Source organism: Apium graveolens, chromosome 5 (genome assembly GCF_009905375.1).
Source record: "Apium graveolens cultivar Ventura chromosome 5, ASM990537v1, whole genome shotgun sequence".
Classification (NCBI taxonomy): Eukaryota; Viridiplantae; Streptophyta; class Magnoliopsida; order Apiales; family Apiaceae; genus Apium; species Apium graveolens.
This window is the reverse complement of record NC_133651.1, coordinates 98,504,030-98,528,770: the sequence shown is the minus strand read 5'-3', so window position 1 is coordinate 98,528,770 and position 24,741 is coordinate 98,504,030. Positions and strand designations below refer to the sequence as shown.

The 24,741-nt window shown below is 39.5% G+C and overlaps 1 non-coding gene across 1 annotated transcript; it reads left to right on the top strand.

Moving 5' to 3' along the window:
- Positions 1-3,933: 3,933 nt before the first annotated feature.
- On the top strand, positions 3,934-4,040 carry LOC141663297 (small nucleolar RNA R71). The gene has a single exon (XR_012551375.1). It is a non-coding gene; the product is annotated as a small nucleolar RNA R71 (small nucleolar RNA).
- Positions 4,041-24,741: the final 20,701 nt, after the last annotated feature.

Below are 24,741 nucleotides of genomic sequence, written 5' to 3'. Positions count from 1 at the left end.
CTTATTAAAATCAGAGTATGTCACAAGAGTAATAAGGTTCAAAATAAAGAAAACTAGCATCCACTGATACAATGAATAAAAGAATTACAAGAAAATGTATGCTTCCTCTTCTTCGTTGCGATGTGCTAAAACGGTCTTCTTCCTTCTCTCATTGCTCTTTGCTTAATACCACACTATTATGAAACGTCTTTGAGAACTACTTATATAGAAGCCCACAAGAACCAGCCGTCTCAGAAGTCCAACATAATAAGGATTATAAAATTCAGTATTAAAATTCTCGTCCCTGAGTGGCCGCCCCAGATTCCTGAGCGGGCGCCCAAGCTCCCAAGCGGCCGCCCAGCATCCTGAGCGGGCGCCCAAGCACCTTCTGGAAAATTCTGAATTCTGCTCCTAATTTTGCTGCGTTCTGCCCCCAACTTTCCACAACCAATGCCAAGCACTTCCTTAGGCTTATTTCTGATGAATTCTTCCTACATACGCAAGTTATAGCCTGAGATGCAAAAACATTAGAAAAACGCATCAAATACATAAAATACCTGATTTCAAGACATCAATTCAAGCCATTATAAGACGTTCTAAGTGGTATAAAATGCCACTTATCACACCCCCAAACTTAAATCGATGCTTGTCCTCAAGCGTCACAGACTCAAAAATAAAAAAAAAACATGCATGAATGCAATCTACATGAAATGCAGCTATCCCCCTCACAATGACTAAACCAACCAACTCATGACATCTCAACAAATGCAATTAGGCGAATAAAGATCAATCAAATCATGCAAACTAACATACAACCAGAAACGTGGTGTGTGCGGATGCTTAACAGATATGCTTCGTAACTAGATCAATTATCATAACTCGATTATCCTCAAGGCAATCACATGATTATACGAAGAATAAATTCTAGGCATAAAATGACTTATAACAATTCAAGATCACTGGAGCTTACTAAGGAATCATGCTTTTATTCAACACAACAACAAATGCTTATATGACCGTGCAATGAGTGAGGTCCACAAAAGACTTATGCAATGGCATCCATTTAGCGAGTGTTAGGTTAGCGAATCCCAGATTATAAAAGCCTTAGGTCACTAGGCACAAAGTCCCCTAAGAACTTAATAACTCGAATACCAAAGAGGCCACTCGTGATCAATTACGCATTAACTCTTTATTTTTTCTTTCCCTTTTTTCTTTTTTTCTTTTTTTTCTAGTTTTTTCAAATTTCTGAGCAAGTGCGTTTCGCTCCATCTTGCTCAACCCTAGACTACTCGCATAAGAATACGAGACGGCTACTAGCCATTTGACACCTAGCCACAATTAGCAATGAATTCCATTTTTTCTCCAATTTGTTTTTCTTTTCATGCCTTTTATCATTAAGGGCCTATCATAAATTCTAAGCATAATCAATAGATTAACCTCAAAAACCATCAAACCATGACAACCATCTAGTCCTTAAGCATACTCTAAGACTTAGTGAAATTACAAGTGTTTCTAGCATGCATGTCAACCTACAAGACTCAATCATCACTCTAACACTATCACTACACTTGCATCAATATCACAAATCAATCGGTAAAGCAACGCAAAAGGGATCATGGTATATGCATGAGCTAAATGTCATGATAAATAAAGCTATAAAATAAAAAAACTATTATATGGCAAAAATATGCAACTATATGAACTAAACTATCATGAATATGCAACTACATGACACACACACAAAAATATTCCTTAACTACCACCCCAAACTTAAAATCTTCACTGTCCCCAATAAAGGTAGTAGAAAGGAACACTAGGTATACCTACTCGGAGAAATCATCATCATCACCCTCAGAGTGTGGAGGATCAGGTGTCCAATCAACCTCGCCACTAGTGTCTCGGAAAATAGTATCGAAAGCGTGTGTCAAATCTTCAGCAAGATGATGGTGAATTTCATTCATGGCCTCCATACGCCTAGTCACTCGCCTGTACTGCTCATCACCAACACCAGTCCTATCAACTACCTGTGGCGCATGAGAAGAACCCTCTGTAGGCACTGAAAGATCCGTCCAGCCACTCTCTACATCATCAAAAATATATCTCAACCCCTTATCATGGGGTACACCTAAGAATGAATAACTCAAGTGATCTGGCTTTCGGTTGAGCTCATGTATGGGAGCTTCTTGAATAAATGGTTCAAAACGCTCATGAGAAATTTTTAGCTTTGCTAACCCAAGAGAATCGAATGGCATATCCAACTTCCTCTTCCACGGAGGTGCATTCAAAACCTGCAGTTGCTCTACTTTAAAGCACTCCTCTTTAGCTGTGGGTAACTTTATTTCCTTGAACACATTAAAAGTGACCTTTTGATCGTAAACCTTCATCGAAAGCTCTCCTTTTTGCACATTGATCATAGTTCGGCCTGTAGCCAAGAATGGTCTTCCCAAGATGATGGGGATCTTCTTATCTTCCTCTAAATCAAGAATTACAAAGTCAGAAGGGAAGAAGATTTTATCCACCTTGACCAAGACATCCTCCACTATACCTCGTGGATAAGCGATGGAACGGTCAGCTAGTTGTAATGACATGTATGTTGGTTTCGGATCAGGCAGACCAAGCTTCTTGAAGATAGATAAGGGCATCAGATTGATGCTAGCTCCTAAATCACATAAACACTTGTCGAACGACAAGTTTCCGATGGTGCAAGGAATAGTGAAGCTTCCAGGATCTTTAAGCTTCGGAGGCAACTTCTGTTACAGCACAGCACTGCATTCCTCCGTGGGAGCAATGATCTCTAAGTCATCGAGCTTCACTTTCTGAGAGAGAATACCTTTCATAAACCTCAAATAGCTAGGCATCTATTCAAGAGCTTCAGTGAAAGGTATGTTGATATGAAGTTTCTTGAACACCTCCAAAAACTTCTCAAACTGCTTATCCAGCTTTTTCTTCTGCAGCCTCTTAGGAAAATGAGGTGGAGGATAAATCTGTTTCTCCCCTGTATTACCCTCAGGAGGAGTGTGTTCCACAGTAGTCTTCCTTGGTTTCACCTCTACTTCCTTCTGTACTTCTTCTTCAGCCACAACTGCATTTTCTGAATCTTGAGATTTTTCAGGCTCTTCGTCTTGCTGAAATTGGGGGCTTGCGACCTTTCCAGACCTCAAGGTGATGGCGTTCACCTGTTCTTCAACTTCCCTCTTACCTGGATTGGCTTCTGTATCACTAGGAAGCATTCCTGGTGGTCGATTCAAAAAGGCATTAGCAATTTGCCCTATTTGGTTCTCCAGAGTCTTGATAGAAATAGCCTGGCTTTGGCATATTAGATCCTGGTTTTTGCACATAAGCCTCAACTCCTCCAATTCAGATTTTTCATTCGAAGATAGACCTGCATCATGATTTTGTTGTTGAATTTGGAGTTGTTGTTTTGGTGCAAATTGTTGCTGAAAACCAGGAAGGTTGAATAGCTTATTTCCAAACTGCTGGAATGGCTGTTGCATCGCATTCTGATTGTTGCTCCAGCTGAAGTTAGGATGATTCCAGTTGTCAGGATGATAAGTGTCTGGAACTGATTTCTGCGATCTCTGAAAGTTGCTCACAAACTGAGCTGATTCACTAGATATAGCGTATTGCTCTGTCACAAGCGGACCCGCACATAGCTCACAAACACTAATTATCTGCTTAACACCACAGTTAGCCAGAGAATCGATCTTCATAGACAACGCCTTTAGTTGAGCAGTGATAGCCGTAGCTGTATCCACCTCAAGAACTCCTATTACCTTGCTCTGTGGCAATCTCTGGGCTGGATACTGATATTCATTAGCAACCATCCGTTCAATTAGATCATAAGCTTCCTCATAGCTTTTTGCCCATAATGCTCCACCTGCTGCTGCATCGAGCATGGGTTTGGACTGTGCTCCCAACCCATTGTAAAAACAATTGATGATCATCCAATCAGGCATCCCATGATGAGGACACTTCCTAAGCATCTCCTTGTAGTGCTCCCAAGCTTCATATAAAGATTCTCCTGATTGCTGCGCAAATTGAGTAAGAGCATTCCTGATTGCAGCTGTCTTCGCCATAGGGAAGAATTTAGTAAGAAACTTCTGAGCAAGATCTTCCCAAGTAGTAATCGAACCAGCTGGTAGAGAGTGTAACCAACTCTTAGCCTTGTCCCTCAGAGAGAATGGGAACAGTCTCAGCTTCACAGCATCTTCAGAAACACCGTTGAACTTGAAGGTGTCGCAGATCTCAATGAAATCCCTAATGACCATATTGGGATCTTCCGTTGCAGAACCCCCAAACTGGACTGAATTATGCACCCATTGAATTATATCAGGCTTGATCTGAAAGGTATTAGCCGTGATAGCTAGCCTGATAATGCTAGATTGAATGTCATTGATCTTGGGTTGAGAAAAATCCATCAAGGCTTTCGTTCGTGCTGCTGTAACTCCCATTGTAATGAGTACCTGAAACACAAACAAATAAACCGTGAAAGTAAAAGAATCTGAGTCAGAACTTTAACGACCACTGATGATAAGCACATAAACTAAAAATTAACACCGAGTCCCCGGCAACAGCGCTAAAAACTTGTTAGGGCGAAAACACGCTCTAAAATTCACGCAAGTATACGCGTTCGCAAGTAGTATAAGATATAAATCAGTTTCGTTCCCACAGAGACTGGTTTAGGTTAAGTTTAATTTATGCACCTATGCAACAATGTATGGTTATCGCTCAATGCTAAGATAAATAACAAATTGGGTTTTGATTAAATTAAGAGATTATACTAAATAACATTAACTAAGAGAATTGAGGTTGAATTACTATATATGACAAACATGGGATTCTAACTTCATTACTACTTCATTCAATAGCCTTTTCATTCTTAACCTTAGCATGTGATGGTGATGACACTAATCAGATAACACGAAACTGATAAACGCCAACTTTCGTTGCACGAGTACCATTCTACCAGACATCCACAAAAGAGATAGAAGCTGAATATGCACCAATTATATTGAGACCTTATATGTCTATAAAATTTGACAATATAATGGTTTAAGCTAGGGGTGAGCAGAAAACCGCACAAACCACAAAAATCGCCCGCACCGCACCAATCCGCACCGCAAAATGTGGTTTTTAATTTTCGTGGTGCGGTTGCGGTTTGAATTTTTAATAAACCGCGTGGTGCGGTACAGGTTGTGATTTTAAATTTCTGAAATGCGGTTCAAACCGCACCGCACCGTAATATTTAATATATATATATATAATACTTATATTTCATGATTCTATTTATTAAGTCTGATTCCAATTAACATACTAGGAGTGCTTGCTTAGTGATCATCTTGTTTCTCCAAGACCAATTGTTGCGTGGTGATCATCCTGTTTGTGTTTCTTCAAGAATAATGAGACACATGGTACAAAGCCACCTATTTAATAGTGAACTCATTTAATTGCCAAGCCAAACTTCTACGTTAAACTTTACAATGTGGAATTTCTAATTTGTATTATTGAAGAATATTGGCGACTTTGTTATATTATTCGAAAATTTAATTAAATTTAAGTTTTGTATTTATTTAAAATTTTTGAACTTATAATGTATAAACCGCAGTGAACCGCACCACACCGCACCGCATTTTTGTGGTGTGGTTTATGCGGTTTTTGAGGGTACGCGGTGCGGTTTGAAAATTTGATCAAACCGCATGCGCGGTTTAGTTTGCGGTTTGAGGAAAAAACCGCACCGCCCGCACCGCGCTCACCCCTAGTTTAAGCATAAGTTATCTATCTTGATTATACAGGGCAAGTAAAACGGTTAGAGTTACCCACTAATCATGCATACAATACATGAACCTATGCTAGCATGGCAAGTTCTAAACCTCTATATTCATTGTCGCTTCAATAGAGATTAACACGCTATCTTATATGTTAGCTACGCATATAACCAGCCTATTGTGAAACGTCTCTGAGAACTACTTATATAGAAGCCCACAATAACCAGCCGTCTCAGAAGTTCAACATAATAAGGATAATAAAATTCAGTATTAAAATTCTCGTCCCTGAGCGGCCGCCCCAGATTCCTGAGCGGGCGCCCAAGCTCCCAAGCGGCCGCCCAGCATCCTGAGCGGGCGCCCAAGCACCTTCTGGAAAATTCTGAATTTTGCTCCTGATTTTGCTGCGTTCTGCCCCCAGCTTTCCACAACCATTGCCAAGCACTTCCCTAGGCTTATTTCTGATGAATTCTTCCTACATACGCAAGTTATACTCTGAAATGCAAAAACACTACAAAAATGCATCAAATACACAAAATACCTGATTTCAAGACATCAATTCAAGCCATTATAAGACGTTCTAAGTGGTATAAAATGCCACTTATCACTCTGCTCTCTTGATTTCTCTCCTCCTTCCCATCTTTATCTCTCAATTCTCTCCCCAATAAACTGCTGTCCTTTCTTGATTTCATTAATTTTGGTCGCCGCCCTTCGCTTCTCCGGCGAGGTGGTGGTGCGTGGAAGGCTGTCCTCGACTGTGTTATGCGTGTATATATATATACATGCTCTGTATGTGTAATCGTGTCTCTGTGTGTGTGTAATCATATCTGTGTGTGCATAAATCGTGTGTGTGTGTGTATGTTTATGGGTGTGTGTTGGTTCTGGGGGTGTTGCAGTGGTGGTGGGGCGGTGTTGCCGCCTGGACTACCTGCTTTTCCGATCGTGTTTTGTGGTTCTTTTGCTTTTCAGCGCGTGAGATGGTTAATTCGATTCTTAATATTATTTTATTCATTTCTACAATAATTAATTGATTTGGATTTCGTGAAATAAAAATTCATGCGGGAAATGATTGAAATTAATCGGTGGAATTTATGTGGAAACCCGAATTTTATCGGGCACCAATAAATTTTGTTGCTGTTGACGATGACTTTTAACGAGTTAACAGTGGACCGTGATGAATTAATTTTGAGTCCTAAATTATAAATAAATAAAATTAGTTGAGAAATTAATTTTGAAACGAAATGAAAAATAAGATACTAATAACAGTAAATAATAATTGAATTCATATCGGTGGTTAGGATTGGTAATTGGATTGTGGATTGGATTGTGTTGTGGTTGTTGTTGTGATTTGACGTCGATTTGATTTTGACGGGTAGGCCGATAAACAAAGGAGACGCTACCTGATTTTCGGGAAATTAATTCCGAAATTACTGAAACGTAACCTATAATTATTAGAGACGTCGAATAACCATATATAGTTATATTATATGAACTTAAGTGCAATTGAGACAAAATGATTTATAAATAATCGATTGCCCTATTTTTCAAAATGACGAATATATGTATTTTCCGAAAATAAATAGCGAACCGAGTTTCGAAGATGTGAACCGTAATTGCTATGTGTATTTCAATAATACATATAAATATGAGTTTGGTTATGAAATCGTATGGGTAGAATAGGATAGCGATTTGATGTTAAGCTTAAGCAGTTATCTGAATTAGGGTATTTCAACCCTGTAGGTCCTAGACGGAAAACCCGAGTATCGACATCGGACTAGGAACGATCTAGTGATTAGACGTCGAGATCAATAAAGTTCCAATTGAAGGGCCTGAATATTGGGATCGTATCCAGAATAGGATAGTAGTTTGACGATAAAGCCCAACGTCCAAACCGAACCAAAGTCAACTAGTAGTAGCGATTAAAGTTTATTGAGGCAAGTATTCCTAATTTTTCTTTTAAAATACTACAAATATTTATTCGTTCCTATTCTAAGTTCAGAATAGTTAAATGTTTTATATTTCACTGTAATTATTCATATTATGCATGTTCTTTTCATTATTATTCCTATAATTCGATTGCTCTCTTGAGCAAATATCCATTCTTTCGGGTTATTTGCGAACCCTGAATTGGGATGTTTTGAATTCAAAATGATTTGATATCAAAATACTCCACAGGCAGGATAGTGATATTTTGGGGATTGAGTTTTACTTAATCCTAAGGACCAGGACATGACCGGTGCCTTGAGATGGACCGTAGTTCCAGGGGACCCGAATGGATCTATACAGGTAGGTATAGATCTGCACTGTATCCTGACTGATCAGCAGGATATAGATGCGAACTAGTGTCCAGTCTAATTTGTTGTTGATCACCATTAATGACATTCTCTCTCTCGAAAGATTTTATGATTCCAAAACCGGACAAAACCCTGATTCAGGAGATGAATCGGGGAATCACTTGTCACTTTTGGGTTTATAGTTAAAGGCTGGTGACATCCAACGTTTATTCGCTCGCTCACTCAATTAAATAAAATTATTTAAAATTATTTTAAAAATTTTGTCCGGAAATTTTCCTTTGGTATTAATGGGTGAAACTAAAATTATATACTTGCTGGGTATTTTTGGCTCACTCTTGCTTTATACATTCTTATTTCTTCAAGAAGCAGATAAGGATAAAAGTGAATAGCTTGATAGACAACAGAAGTTAGAGAAATTTCCGCTACGATAGGTTGAAGATGTTAGAAGAATATGACAAGAGCATTATTTTAAAGGTATTTACACTTGTATGTAGTTGTTATGAATTGTAGAAAGTTAGATTCTCGTTTCATATCATAACCTGTAAACGATCCGGATTCAAGGGGTTAATTGAATATTATTTTTATTTTGTGTAAATATTATTTCGTGACACCAAATCTTGACCCTGGATTTTGGTTGTTACAATGTCCACCGAGGCACCATTGTTTACAAGGACTCTTTTGCTGGGCTATTCCCTATTATCGATGTTATGACCAGAGGATCTTCATCAGGAAATTTGACGCCCTCTAAATAAAAATCATCGAATATCATTTTTACTCCTGTCCTAGCCCACTTCGGGGCTTCCCCGAAAATATGCATAACTTCTCCAGTATAGACTTTCCTCGAGTTTCTGGATGAACCTGCAGCAGTCGGTCCTCCAAAGATCGTATTTATTACTGGCCCTCGGGGTTGAGGTCCCTCAAAGATTGCGTTTATCACCGGTCCCTGGGTTGGGGATTTCGCCCCTGATCATCTTGATCCCTCCTACGATCATCAAAATTCTTTCTTCCATTATTATTCCTATCTCCTCCATCTCCAATATACTTGCTTAGTCTTCCTTTCCAAATAAGGAATTTAATTTCATCCTTCAATTGCCTACACTCATCAGTGTCATGACCAACATCTTTGTGAAATCTGCAATACTTGCTCTTATCTAACTTGGTAGGATCAGCCTTCAGAGGCTTAGGCCAACGAACATCTCTATCTTTCTCGATTTCCATCAAGATCTGACTTCTAGGAGCGTTCAACTTAGCATATTCAGTGAACTTTTGTCCAGGTCCTCCCTTCTTCGGGGTTGAATCAGTATTTTTGCTCAGTTCTAGGATACTTGTCCTTAGCAATATATTCCAAATCAGTCTTTCGCTTCTTACCACCAGCAGACTCATTATTCACTACCGTCTTCCTTATGCTTTCCTCCACTTTGATGTGCTTCCCGACCCTGTCTTGGAGCTGCAACATGCTTTCAGGGGGCGCTTGGCTAATGACATCTTGAAAAACTCGTCCTTAGTTCCCTGCTGTAGTGCTATCATAGCTACCTTGTCATCAAGGTACGGGACCTTCAAAACTTCCTTGGTGAAACGGTTCAGATAGTCTCTCAAAGACTCTTTTGCCCCTTACACAATGCTAATGAGGGATGCTGAAATTTTCTCATGCACTCTCCCACTGATGAATTGCTTAATAAAAGCTTGACTTAGCTCTCTGAAGGACCCAATAGAATTTGGGGGCAAACGGCTATACAATCTTTGAGCCATTCCCGACATGGTTTGAGGAAAGACCCGACACTTAATAGCGTCATTCACGGGCTGCAATAACAGTGCATTAGAGAATGTCCTGACATGATTAGCGGGATCTCTAGTTCCATCATAAACTTTGATTATGGGCATCTTAAACTTCCTTGAGATATGGGCATTAATTATCTCTTCAGTGAACGATGGGGTGGGATCATCAGGATCTCCTAGGGGCAGAAGATTACTTGGGTCAGTCCTTGGGACAACAATCCTTCTTTGTAGCGGACCATCCAGGTCTATGATTGGAGGAGGATTTATCCTCCTTGGAGGTAGTGTGGGTCTTGGGGTCAGGTGCGCTTCCAAGTCGTGCTCCAGCCTTTGGATCTCAGCCTCGTGAGCCCTGATTCTCTCCTGCACTTCTTGGGGATTCGCCCCTTGGGTGCTTTTAGGACACTGATTACCATCAGGCATCGGCTCTTTACCAGCACGCCTCCTTCTTGGAGCCACATCATCATCCGAAGACTCAGAGTCTCTCTTAGTATAAGGTTCAAAGAATTCTTGGTCCTCCGAAATAGGAGCCAAACCGCATATATAGGGGGGTGACTGCCCTTGCACTTCACTCCGATTTGCATATCCACTTACTTCAACCTCGGGGTATAGGGGCATCCCATAAGGGTGGGTTAATGGCTACAATAGTTGAATACTCATACCCAACGGGTCGAGAATTCACAGGTGCATGTAGATGCTGAAGTTGGGTATTTATCCCTTGAGGAGCCAGGGGACCCTTGTGGCTGAGGTTCAGTTGTCCCTACCTGGGTTCCTCCTAGGGCGGTGGCATAGGTCGAATGCGGGGGTATCTCCACCGTTGACAAAATCATTTGGGTCGTCCTAGCTGGTGCTCCTTCGGGGGCATTGCTCCCTCTCCGTGTTCTCACCATGGTTATTGTTATTCGAATTCCCACAGACGGCGCCAAATGTTATGGATAAAAAACTAGGGTATAATATGTAATAACCCCAAAATTTTGAACTTTTTGTAACCCTTATGAATAGTGTTTTTGCTGATATTGCTGAATAAGAAAACTTTTCATGCCACACTATGTAGGGGTTCTTTTATTGTTATTCTGAGATCGTATTAGTACTCTATATGATAAATAAGTGTATGTAAAGATCGTCAGAATCCAAATTCGAACACTTTGAGTTTTCCCGAAAATCCACCAGATACCGAAAGAATTGAGTATAAGGTAACAGGATAAAAAGGATTAATATTCAAGGATTATAAGAGAGGATCATAAAAGGAATATAATGTATTGAGAAAGGTTAAGGAAACCCATGTAATAAGATCCCGGGTATGATCCCTCAAACGATAAACAAAAACGAAAGTTAAGCGAACCGTATAACAGATCAGCGATCATTAGCCAAGTAATTAGAAGCTAATCAAAGAGGTTAGTGAGGATGATGTCATCAAACCAATAAGAAGAGGACAAGTGTGGGAGGATGACATAACAATGTGACATAAGCATGACAAAGAAAAGTGTGTTATTGGTTGATTAAGAACCACACAAAAGTTACCATGGTAAAAAGTAATTAAAACAAATCAAAAGCAACCAACCAAGCCAAAAACAATTCATTTCACCAAAACACAAAGTTGACTTCTCTTTTCTTCATCAAAGCTCTCGGCCTCTCTTTGTTTTCAAGAAGAAAAAAACCAAAATCTAAGATCCAAGCCTTGTTAATTAGTGAGGTAATTATCTAATACTCCTTATGCATAGATATAGCTATCCTATAAGTTTGAGCTTCTAATTCATTCACAATCTCTTCCTAAAAATCAAGGAAGAAGAGGGTGAATAGTGTTTTTCAAGAACTTAAATTTTTGTTCTTGAGTTTTTGTTTAGATTAAGCTTGGATAAGGACTTTTAAGGGTGATTCCAAGCTAATTACTTGATTCTCCACTCTCCAAAGAAGGTATAACCCCTCCAAACCCTAACTTTACTTGAGTATTAGGTTTAGTTTTGTTGTTATGGTTCATGAGAAGCATGATTCTTGTATACTTAGAGATTGGTTGGTTTTATTATGTTTTGGAGTTGTAAATCTTGATGATTAGTTAATAAACTTAAGTAAACTCTTAGTTCATGATTGAGAAATAAGTATGAATTGGTAATATTGAGTTGTTGGGGCTGTTTTAGTATGGTATGGATGGATTTTGGTTGTATGAATGAATTGTGGTTGATTGGTGGTTGGTTTGGAGTAGAATAAAATTGGTAATCGCGTAAACATAGCCGTCGTAATGTCCGATTTACTTTAGACTGTTTTTGCTCTTAACATTAGGACCCGAGAACTTCCTGTTATATTTTGACCATTGCCATGATTAGATAGTTCATGTTACGAGCTTCATTTTGATATGTGGTTCGTTTGAATCCGATGTACGGTTTAGGAGGAACGACCGTTTTAAGTAACGGCGTTTCGCGAACAAACCATTACCCCTCGCCTTACTTTGAAACATAGGTTAAAGACCTTAAAAGACTAATTGGAGTATGAATCATTTATGTAAAGTGTATTAGGCAGTTGGTAAGGCACTCGCGAAAGAATTGCCTTAAAACCCTTAATGGTTAATTTATTAAAAATGGTGGAGCCGAGGGTACTCGAGTGACTTAAGGGAATCGTTGAGCGCAAAGCGAGTGTTAGAGTCTAATTGGTTAAAGTATAGATTCATAAGCGACTTTGGTTTAATTCCAACTTATATGTTGTTTATAGGTTACCAGACTCGTCCCAAGCCATTTGTCACCCCCAGTTGCTCAGGCAAGTTTTCTACCCGTTATACTGTTGTTGTGATGTATACATATGTATATGCATCATCTTGTGATATATGCATGATGGTTAATTAACAAATTCTTGCGATATATTGGAGCATGTGATATGGTATATATGCATGCCTGTTTCGTAATCTTGATATATATCTGTTGATTCAGTTGCATAATATCTATGCTAGAGATAAGCAGTATTTGCGTATACCCTTAGTATAGGGGACCCCAAGGTGAACATTTTCTAAAATCGGGAGTCGATGTTCCCGAGTATATATTATATATATATATACATATATATATTGATATAGTTTTTAAAACTATTAATCGAATAAGGTTTATTCGATAACTTTATTTTATTTAATGAATATTAGTTGAGTATTCATTCGAGGACTTATGACTCGCTTTATTTTATTTAATGAATATTATTTTGAATATTCATTTGAGGACTTATGACTCCGCTTATTTATTAAATAATATTCTTTATTTTATTAAAGAATAATGTTTCGATAATCAAACTTATTTTCGATTATTCAAATAAAGATCATACTTTCGTATAAGTATATCTTTGGTTATTTAATATCCATTTAAAGTATGAGTTTTAAAACTTTTACTTCAATTATTTTTATAAGGATTATCCTTATGGGAATATTATTTAAATAATAATATTCAGATATTTTCTAATATATTGAGACTGATTTATTTTATTAAGTCGGCATTACTCCAAACATTCTTAAAAATGTTTTCGAGTCTTCAAAATGATTTTTAAAGGTTAGAGAGGATCCCAAAACTCATTTTTATATTTAAGATCTTCCTTTCAAGGGGATTTAAATACTCGCTCAAAACCTGAGGGATCCGGCTCTGTGGTGTATTTTATATTCGCAACGTGGTTGCTGTTTTGAGACAACAATTTGATTACTTGCCCAATGTTCGGGAAGTAAGTCCATCTGATTGAGTCGGCATAAGCGACAGGCCGGGGTACGGTCTATGAAGGTGTAAGAGGCTGGGTGACAGTCCATCCACGCGTGAGTGGCCGGGTAACGGTCTAGCGCGAGGTCCGAATGCGGCCAGGGTGATGACCGGCGAGGAATTCATCCATCTACAGTAGAAAAGGTTACTTATTGGTATCTTTGCCTGATCAGCAAGATATCGGGTTTATGCCACAATTCTTTTCCTTTCCAAAAATTCATTGGATGTTACAAACTCTGTTCATACTTTACATGACAGAGGTTTTCAGGAAATATATAAGAGATATATATGTGGATATATATATCGGGACTTAATGAAGTATCTCATAACTTCATTTCATTCAATAATATTTCAAAGATTTAATCTATTCAAATCTTATCTTGTAGTCTCATATATGTGATGAACTGTCGAAAATTCAGTATACTTTGAACAATGGTAGTTCAAGTAGTTTTATAAATGATATAAGTATAGTGAAGTATTTGGTGACCTCATCCCTTGTTTTTGCTTATATCCAGTAAGTAATTATCTTACACTTGATAAAGGATTTTAGTAAGTTATCCATTTAGATACTTGCATTATTGTTTACACTATATATTATCTTGCGAACTGTAATGCTCACTCTTGCTTTATTTCTTCATCACACAACAACAGTTAGGAAAGATGGCCAGACTCAAGCAGACCCAGCGCAAGAGCGTGGGAAGCGCCCTGCGACTTCCCGTTGAGATCATAGCTGCTATAGCTGCAGAGGTAGATCTATCTGTAGATCAGACCTTCTACTTTTGGGAATCAATTATGTATAATTATAACTTGTGGCAGATAATGGCAATTAATTGTAAACTTATCAAGTAATCATTTTGGGTTGTAATAACTTTTAAATTGTGAATTCAAAGACTTGTACTTAATTTCAATTTCATCTCTGAGACTATAACGGGTTGTGGTGTGTGTTAGTGTGGGGTCACAGCATGAGGTTATTTATTATTAATTCAGTTAAGTGATATTGTGGAAAGAAAGACCGTGACGACCCGGATTCCTGACCCCGGATCTGGGGGTGTTACAGAAATGGTATCAGAGCCAAGTGTTATAAACCTCAGAGATGATGCGACGATATAATAATAAACTCACAAAGATAATAAGAACTCTTGCCAAGTTCATGGTCGGACTACTTAAAGTAGTGCTGACAGTTAAAACCCTTATGGGAACCGTTATAAGTATCATGATAGTAACTTAGCTCGTTTAATGTGTAGGCACATGAGATAGAGGACCCTGATATGTTCGAGCGTGAGCATGATGAGGCACTGCTAGATGCCGAGGATCAGGAGGAGCCTGAGATGGAGGAGGATGAGGAGGACCCCTCAGAAGAGTCAGAGACAGAGGTTATTGCTATTTCAGATGAGGAGGACCCTGATGAGGTCCCAGTAGCTGAGGAGCATGTCGGAGCTATAGTGGAGTACACTGGTACCCCTTTACCCACACTCCCGGTGGTCAGAGCTCCTACCCCTCCACCACTATCTTGGAGCCCCTATGATGACAGCTCAGAGACCCATACTCCCGAGCCTAGGCAAACCGAGGAGGCACCCCCAGCGGCTCCGGATTCACCACCTCTCGACCCTGCCCATAGGCAGTCTTTGTTAGCCCACGACTATGTTCAGGATGTACTGAGGACCCGAGTGGCTGTTTCTGAGTCCCGGCTGGATGAGGTCAGGAGGGAGTTGGATGTGGAGAGGGCGGTTAGGCGTGCCCAAGCTTATGAGACTAGGGCTACTATACCCCGATCCTTGAGGAGGGAGCTGACGGGGATAGAGCTCACGTCCCGAGCGAGACTCCGATCGTTCCAGGGGGACAGGCATGGTAGGATCTCCAAGCGGCAGGCCGACTATATCTTCCGTCGTGCGATGGAAAGGGTATGGGAGCTGACCCGCTCCGGTGTGTGATTCAGGACCGGCGATGGGATAGTCTAGTTGTCTAGTTAGTCGAGGCCTTAGTAAGAGACAATTTTTCGGGATAGTTGACTTGTATATAACATCCCTTTTTCTGACTAGACAGATAGACTCTTGTGTATCACTTTTGGGCAGATGGCTGTAGCAATGTTGTACTTTTGACCAGATCAAACTATGTATTTCTCGCATTATGTATATATTTGTTTCCTTTCAGTTCAGTTCCTTAGTGACGAGATCACTGTTTTTATCATTATTATTACTGCACTTTATATTAGAACTGTCATAATATAATAGAATTGCGAGATACATTCTCCCCATTATTGAACTGTGCAAGGCACAATGTTGTGTATGATTGTGACCTAACATTGAATTTCCCAAATATTTATCAGTATCATGCCGCCAAGAAAGATTGGAACTAGGGCGAACCCTGGATCTGAGGACCAGGGAAGCCATAACCAGGACGATAGGAACCAGGAACACAGTGAAGAGGAAGATGAGGATTATGTTGAACAGGATGACTCCCTGTATGAAGAGGAGGAGGAAACATATGATGTTGAGGGATTTGAGATAGAGGCTGAAGAAGGAGAAACTGAGGTTGAGCAACCAGTACCAAACCCAGGCATGGATCCCATGGGCCAGTTCATGCAACTACTAAGGCAGAACTTGGAACGTCAACCCAATCCACCCCCTCAAGGAAATAACAATGCTGTGACAAACTCTTTCAGGGCTTTCAAGTCCCTTAAGCCCCCTGAGTTCCACGGATCAGCCGACCCAGTTGAGGCAAGGGCATGGCTAAAGGAAATGGAGAAATCCTTTGAGATTCTGAGTACCGATGAGGCACAGAAGACTGTATTTGCTACCTACCTTCTGAAAGAAGAGGCCAACTACTGGTGGGAGGCCAAGAAAAATATGGAGACAGATGTTATCATAACCTGGGAGAGGTTCAGTCAGTTGTTTTTGGGAAAGTATTTCCCGAGGTTTATGAAGAACCAGATGGAGCTCAAGTTCTTGGAGCTAAAGCAGAATAACTTATCCGTAGCAGAGTACGAAGCAAAATTTACTGAGTTATCAATGTTCGTGCCAGAGTTTGTGAGCACCGAGGAAAAGAAAGCTAGGAGGTTTCAGCAGGGACTGAAACTGTGGATTCAGAATAGGGTGGCAATCCTTGAGCTTACTGATTATGCCACTCTGGTGCAAAAGGCAACAATTGTAGAAGCCGGAAGTGAACAGATGCAGAAGGAAAGAGAGAAGAAGGGAATAAAGAGGAAAAGTATGAGCAGGGGTGGAAGTTCCGCAGGAGGGAGCTTCCCAACTAGATTTAATCGAGGAGCAGTGTCCCTACCGGGAAAGAGTACTGGGTTTAAGCGGCCAATGGGTGTGAATGTGAGCCAGAGTGGCCAGAAGTCAGGAAGGTCCTATTCCAACCAGTCTCGACCCCCATTACTAGCCTGTAACACTTGTGGTAGGATGCATTCTGGGGAGTGTAAGGGGAAGCCAGTAACCTGCTTTAAGTATGGTCGAGAGGGTCACTATTCTAACAAGTGTACTTCGCAACCTCCTAGTGTCAGCCCGACCACCATCTGTTATCAGTGTGGAAGACTAGGCCACATGAGGAGGGAATGCCCAGGGAATAAATTAGCAGCTTCAGGAGCAAGCAGGACTGCTTCTAATAAGCCACCTACTGCGAGGACTTTCAACATGACAGTACAGGATGCTATGAAAGACTCAGATGTCATAGCAGGTACCCTTTCTCTAAATTCAGCTAGTGCAAATGTTTTATTTGATTCGGGAGCAACTAAATCTTTTATATCAAGAGACTTTGCGCGTAAATTAAGACTTAAGGTTGAACCCTTGATAGAACCCTTCCAAGTAGAAATAGCCAACCATGAAGTTATTCCTGTTAACAAGATTCACCCCGCCTGTGAGTTAGGCATAGGGGAACAATCTTTTAGTGTTGATCTGATTCCTTTTAAATTAGGGGAGTTTGATGTAATTTTGGGAATGGACTAGCTATCTAGCAATGATGCTCAGATAGACTATAAGGGGAAGAAAGTTAAGTTAAATATCCCAGGAAAGAAAGAAGTCATATTTAGAGGAAAGAGGCAGACACAAAAATTTTTGACTATGGCCCAGGCCAAAAGGATGCTACGAAAAGAAAATGAGGCTTACCCAGCCTATGTGGTGGACACGCAGAAGGGGGTGCCCAACTTACAAGATATTCCGGTAGTCAACGAATTTGAAGATGTATTCCCACAAGACCTTCCGGGATTACCACCCGATAGAGTGATTGAATTTGCTATTGAGTTGGCTCCAGGGACGGCGCTAGTTTCAAAGGCACCTTACCGGTTAGCCCCATTAGAAATGAAGGAATTAGCTACCCAATTGCAGGAACTCTTGGATAAGGGTATGATCAGACCCAGTGTGTCTCCGTGGGGAGCACAAGTGTTATTTGTTACGAAAAAGGATGGGAGCATGAGGCTGTGCATCGACTATCGAAAGTTGAACAAGCTAACCATAAAGAATAGGTACCCGCTACCTAGAATAGACGATCTGTTCGACCAGCTAAAGGATGCTGTTTATTTTTCCAAGATTGACCTGAGAACTGGATATCACCAGCTAAAGATTAAACCCGAAGATATTTCCAAGACAGCGTTCCCTACCAGGTATGGGCACTATGAGTTCTTGGTAATGTCCTTTGGATTAACCAACGCCCCAGCGGCTTTCATGGATTTAATGAACAGAGTATTTAAGAAGTACTTGGACAAGTGTGTGATAGTTTTTATCGATGATATTTTAATCTACTCAAGGACTGAGGCAGAACATGCAGAGTATTTGAGAATAGCTCTAGGAATACTCAGAGAGGAACAGTTATTTGCCAAATTCTCGAAGTGTGAATTCTGGCGGAATGAAGTACAGTTTTTAGGTCATGTGATCAATAAAGAAGGAGTATTGGTCGACCCATCCAAGATAGAGGCAGTCTCAAATTGGAAAAGGCCAACCACACCCACAGAGGTAAGGAGTTTCATAGGATTGGCCGACTACTATCGTAGATTTGTACAGGACTTTGCGAAGATCGCAGCCCCTTTGACACGACTTACTCATAAGACATAGAAGTTTGACTGGATGGAAAAATGCGAGAACAGTTTTCAGGAATTAAAGAAAAGGTTGGTAACGGCTCCGGTGTTGGCATTGCCAGACGGAAAAGGAGATTTTGTGATATATGGTGACGCGTCGCACAAAGGATTAGGGTGTGTGCTTATGCAGCACGGTAAAGTGATTGCGTATGCGTCGAGACAACTGAAGGAATACGAGATTAGATATCCTACTCATGACCTTGAGCTCGCGGCAATAGTTTTTGCCCTAAAAATTTGGAGGTACTACTTGTATGGAGAGAAGTGCGAGATTTTCACAGACCATAAGAGCCTCAAGTACATATTTACGCAGAAAGAGCTCAACATGCGCCAGAGGAGATGGTTAGAGCTAATAAAGGACTATGATTGTGAGATTCTCTATCATCCGGGGAAAGCCAATGTGGTGGCTGATGCCCTTAGTAGAAAGGAAAGACTCAGAATGATAACGACTTCGGAAGAATTGATAAAGGATTTTGAGAGAATGGAAATAGAAGTAAAGGTAACCGGAACCGGAACTGAAAAACTGTTTGAGATCTCGATGCAGCCAGAGTTATTGGAAAAGATCAGATTGTGCCAAGAGAAAGTAATGAATGAAGGCAGAGAGTCAATGACTGGAGAAGAGATCCATACTGAGAAAGATGATAAAGGGATAATGAGGTACTCCTACCGGATTTGGGTTCCGAACGTTCAAGAGCTTAAAGATGAGATTTTGGATGAAAGCCATAGTTCAGGGTATTTCATTCACTCGGGAAGCACCAAGATGTATAGGGATTTGAAGGAGTATTACTGGTGTCCCAACATGAAGAGGGACGTAGCAGAATGGGTAAGCAAAAGTTTGAATTGCCAAAGAGTAAAGGCAGAGCACCAGAGACCCAGTGGACTTTTACGACCCCTGGAGATTCCTGAATGGAAATGGGAACAGATAGCCATGCATTTTGTTGTCGGTTTACCAAGGACGAAAGCCAACCATGATGCCATATGGGTGATTATAGACCGACTGACAAAGTCAGCTCATTTCATTCCTATCAATGAGAGATACACAGTCGATAGACTGGTGGACATCTACCTTAAGGAAATAGTAACGCGACATGGAGTCCCAGCGTCCATTGTCTCAGACCGAGACCCCAGGTTCAACTCCAGATTTTGGAGGAGCTTTCAAGAATGTGCGGGGACCAAGTTAAATATGAGTACCGCTTACCATCCCCAGACGGATGGGCAGAGTGAAAGGACCATCCAGACACTAGAGGATATGTTGAGAGTCTGTGCAATAGACTTTAAAGGAAGTTGGGATGATCACTTGCCGTTGATCGAGTTTTCTTATAACAATAGCTTTCATGCTAGCATCAGAATGCCGCCTTATGAGGCCCTGTACGGAAGAAGGTGTCGATCTCCCTTATACTGGGATGAAGTAGGAGAGCGGAAGATGCTCGGACCCGAAGTGGTCCAAAGGACCAAAGACATAGTGGATCTCATCAGAGGACGGCTGGTAGTAGCCCAAGACAGACAGAAAAAATATGCAGACCTAGCCCGAAAGGACAAGGGGTATGAAGTAGGGGACTTAGTACTACTAAAAGTATCCCCTTGGAAGGGGTCAATGAGGTTCAGAAAGAAAGGAAAACTAAGCCCAAGATACATTGGACCTTTTGAGATACTAAGACGGATTGGAAAGTTGGCTTACGAGCTAGCCTTACCCCCGAACCTACAACAAGTTCATAATGTGTTCCATGTGTCAATGCTAAGGAAGTATCATCGGGATGCCAGACACATAGTGGAGTACAAGCATGTGGATATGCAACCAGATCTGACTTACGTGGAGAAACCAGTAAAGATTATGGATAAAAAGGAGCAGGTGCTTCGGAACAAAGTGATCAAGCTAGTCAGAGTGCTATGGCAGAATCATAATGTGGAAGAATCAACTTGGGAACTAGAGAGTGCAATGCTAGAAAAGTACGCCCACTTGTTTTCTATTTGATTCCGGGATGGAATCCTTTTAAGGAGGGGAGACTGTAATAACCCCAAAATTTTAAACTTTTTGTAACCCTTATGAATAGTGTTTTTGCTGATATTGCTGAATAAGAAAACTTTTCATGCCACACTATGTAGGGGTTCTTTTATTGTTATTCTGAGATCGTATTAGTACTCTATATGATAAATAAGTGTATGTAAAGATCGTCAGAATCCAAATTCGAACACTTTAATTTTTCCCGAAAATCCACCAGATACCGAAAGAATTGAGTGTAAGGTAACAGGATAAAAAGGATTTAAATTCAAGGATTATAAGAGAGGATCATAAAAGGAATATAATGTATTGAGAAAGGTTAAGGAAACCCAAGTAATAAGATCCCGGGTATGATCCCTCAAACGATAAACGAAAACGAAAGTTAAGCGAACCGTATAACAGATCAGCGGTCATTAGCCAAGTAATTAGAAGCTAATCAAAGAGGTTAGTGAGGATGATGTCATCAAACCAATAAGAAGAGGACAAGTGTGGGAGGATGACATAACAATGTGACATAAGCATGATAAAGAAAAGTGTGTTGTTGGTTGATTAAGAACCACACAAAAGTTACCATGGTAAAAAGTAATTAAAACAAATCAAAAGCAACCAACCAAGACAAAAACAATTCATTTCACCAAAACACAAAGTTGAATTCTCTTTTCTTCATCAAATCTCTCGGCCTCTCTTTGTTTTCAAGAAGAAAAAAACCAAAATCTAAGATCCAAGCCTTGTTAATTAGTGAGGTAATTATCTAATACTCCTTATGCATAGATATAGCTATCCTATAAGTTTGAGCTTCTAATTCATTCACAATCTCTTCCTAAAAATCATGGAAAAAGAGGGTGAATAGTATTTTTCAAGAACTTAAATTTTTGTTCTTGAGTTTTTGTTTAGATTAAGCTTGGATAAGGACTTTTAAGGGTGATTCCAAGCTAATTACTTGATTCTCCACTCTCCAAGGAAGGTATAACCCCTCCAAACCCTAACTTTACTTGAGTATTAGGTTTAGTTTTGTTGTTATGGTTCATAAGAAGCATGATTCTTGTAGACTTAGAGATTGGTTGGTTTTATTATGTTTTGGAGTTGTAAATCTTGATGATTAGTTAATAAACTTAAGTAAACTCTTAGTTCATGATTGAGAATTAAGTATGAATTGGTAATATTGAGTAGTTGGGGCTGTTGTAGTATGGTATGGATGGATTTTGGTTGTATGAATGAATTGTGGTTGATTGGTGGTTGGTTTAGAGTAGAATAAAATTGGTAATCGCGTAAACATAGCCGTCGTAATGTCCGATTTACTTTAGACTGTTTTTGCTCTTAACATTAGGACCCGAGAACTCCCTGCTAGATTTTAACCATTGCCATGATTAGATATTTCATGTTACGAGCTTCGTTTTGATATGTGGTTCGTTTGAATCCGATGTACGGTTTAGGAGAAATGACCGTTTTAAGTAACGGCGTTTCGCGAACGAACCATTACCCCTCGCCTTACTTCGAAACATAGTTTAAAGACCTTAAAAGACTAATTGGAGTATGAATCATTTATGTAAAGTATATTAGGCAGTTGGTAAGGCACTCGCGAAAGAATCGTCTTAAAACCCTTAATGGTTAATTTATTAAAAATGGTGGAGCCGAGGGTACTCGAGCGACTTAAGGGAATCGTTGAGCGCAAAGCGAGTGTTAGAGTCTAATTGGTTAAAGTATAGATTCATAAGCGACTTTGGTTTAATTCCAACTTATATGTTGTTTATAGGTTACCAGACTCGTCCCAAGCCATTTGTCACCCCCAGTTGCTCAGGCAAGTTTTCTACCCGTTATACTGTTGTTGTGATGTATACATATGTATATGCATCATCTTGTGATAAATGCATGATGGTTAATTAGCAAATTCTTGCGATATATTGGAGCATGTGATATGGTATATATGCATGTCTATTTCGTAATCTTGATATATATCTGTTGATTCAGTTGCATAATACCTATGTTAGAGATAAGCAGTAATTGCGTATACCCTTAGTATAGGGGACCCCAAGGTGAACATTTTCTAAAACCGGGAGTCGATGTTCCCGAGTATATTATATATAAATATTTACATATATATATATTGATATAGTTTTCAAAACTATTAATCGAATAAGGTTTTTTTGATAACTTTATTTTATTTAATGAATATTAGTTGAGTATTCATTCGAGGACTTATGACTCGCTTTATTTTATTTAATGAATATTATTTTGAATATTCATTTGAGGACTTATGACTCCGCTTATTTATTAAATAACATTCTTTATTTTATTAAAGAATAATGTTTCGATAATCAAACTTATTTTCGATTATTCAAATAAAGATCATACTTTCGTATAAGTATATCTTTGGTTATTTAATATCCATTTAAAGTATGAGTTTTAAAACTTTTACTTCAATTATTTTTATAAGGATTATCCTTATGGGAATATTATTTAAATAATAATATTCAGATATTTTCTAATATATTGGGACTGATTTATTTTATTAAGTCGGCATTACTCCAAACATTCTTAAAAATGTTTTCGAGTCTTCAAAATGATTTTTAAAGGTTAGAGCGGATCCCAAAACTCATTTTTATATTTAAGATCTTCCTTTCAAGGGGATTTAAATACTCGCTCAAAACCTGGGGGATCCGGCTCTGTGGTGTATTTTATATTCGCAACGTGGTTGCTGTTTTGAGATAACAATTTGATTACTTGCCCAATGTTCGGGAAGTAAATCCATCTGATTGAGTCGGCATAAGCGAGAGGTCGGGGTACGGTCTATGAAGGTGTAAGAGGCTTGGTGACAGTCCATCCACGCGTGAGTGGCCGGGTAACGGTCTAGCGCGAGGTCCGAATGCGGCCAGGGTGATGACCGGCGAGGAATTCATCCATCTACAGTAGAAAAGGTTACTTATTGGTATCTTTGCCTGATCAGCAAGATATCGGGTTTATGCCACAATTCTTTTCCTTTCCAAAAATTCATTGGATGTTACAAACTCTGTTCATACTTTACATGACAGAGGTTTTCAGGAAATGTATAAGAGATATATATGTGGATATATATATCGGGACTTAATGAAGTATCTCATAACTTCATTTCATTCAATAATATTTCAAAGATTTATCTATTCAAATCTTATCTTGTAGTCTCATATATGTGATGAATTGTCGAAAACTCAGTATACTTTGAACAATGGTAGTTCAAGTAGTTTTATAAATGATATAAGTATAGTGAAGTATTTGGTGACTTCATCCCTTGTTTTTGCTTATATCCAGTAAGTAATTATCTTATACTTGATAAAGGATTTTAGTAAGTTATCCATTTAGATACTTGCATTATTGTTTACACTATATATTATCTTGCGAGCTGTAATGCTCACTCTTGCTTTATTTCTTCATCACACAAAAACAGTTAGTAAAGATGTCCAGACTCAAGCAGACCCAGCGCAAGAGCGTGGGAAGCGCCCCGCGCCTTCCCGTTGAGATCATAGCTGCTATAGCTGCAGAGGTAGATCTATCTGTAGATCAGACCTTCTAATTTTGGGAATCAATTATGTATAATTATAATTAGTGGCAGATAATGGCAATTAATTGTAAACTTATCAATTAATCATTTTGGGTTGTAATAACTTTTAAATTGTGGATTCAAAGACTTGTACTTATTTCAATTTCATCTCTGAGACTATAACGGGTTGTGGTGTGTGTTAGTGTGGGGTCACAGCATGAGGTTATTTATTATTAATTCAGTTAAGTGATATTGTGGAAAGAAAGACCGTGACGACCCGGATCCCTAACCCCGGATCTGGGGGTGTTACAGAAATGGTATCAGAGCCAAGCGTTATAAACCTCAGAGATGATGCGACGATATAATAATAAACTCACAAAGATAATAAGAACTCTTGCCAAGTTCATGGTCGGACTACTTAAAGTAGCGCTGATAGTTAAAACCCTTACGGGAACCCTTATAAGTATCATGATAGTAACTTAGCTTGTTTAATGTGTAGGCACATGAGATAGAGGACCCTGAGATGTTCGAGCGTGAGCATGATGAGACACTGCTAGATGCCGAGGATCAGGAGGAGCCTGAGATGGAGGAGGATGAGGCACTGCTGTTCGCCAAGGATCAAGTCAAAAAACG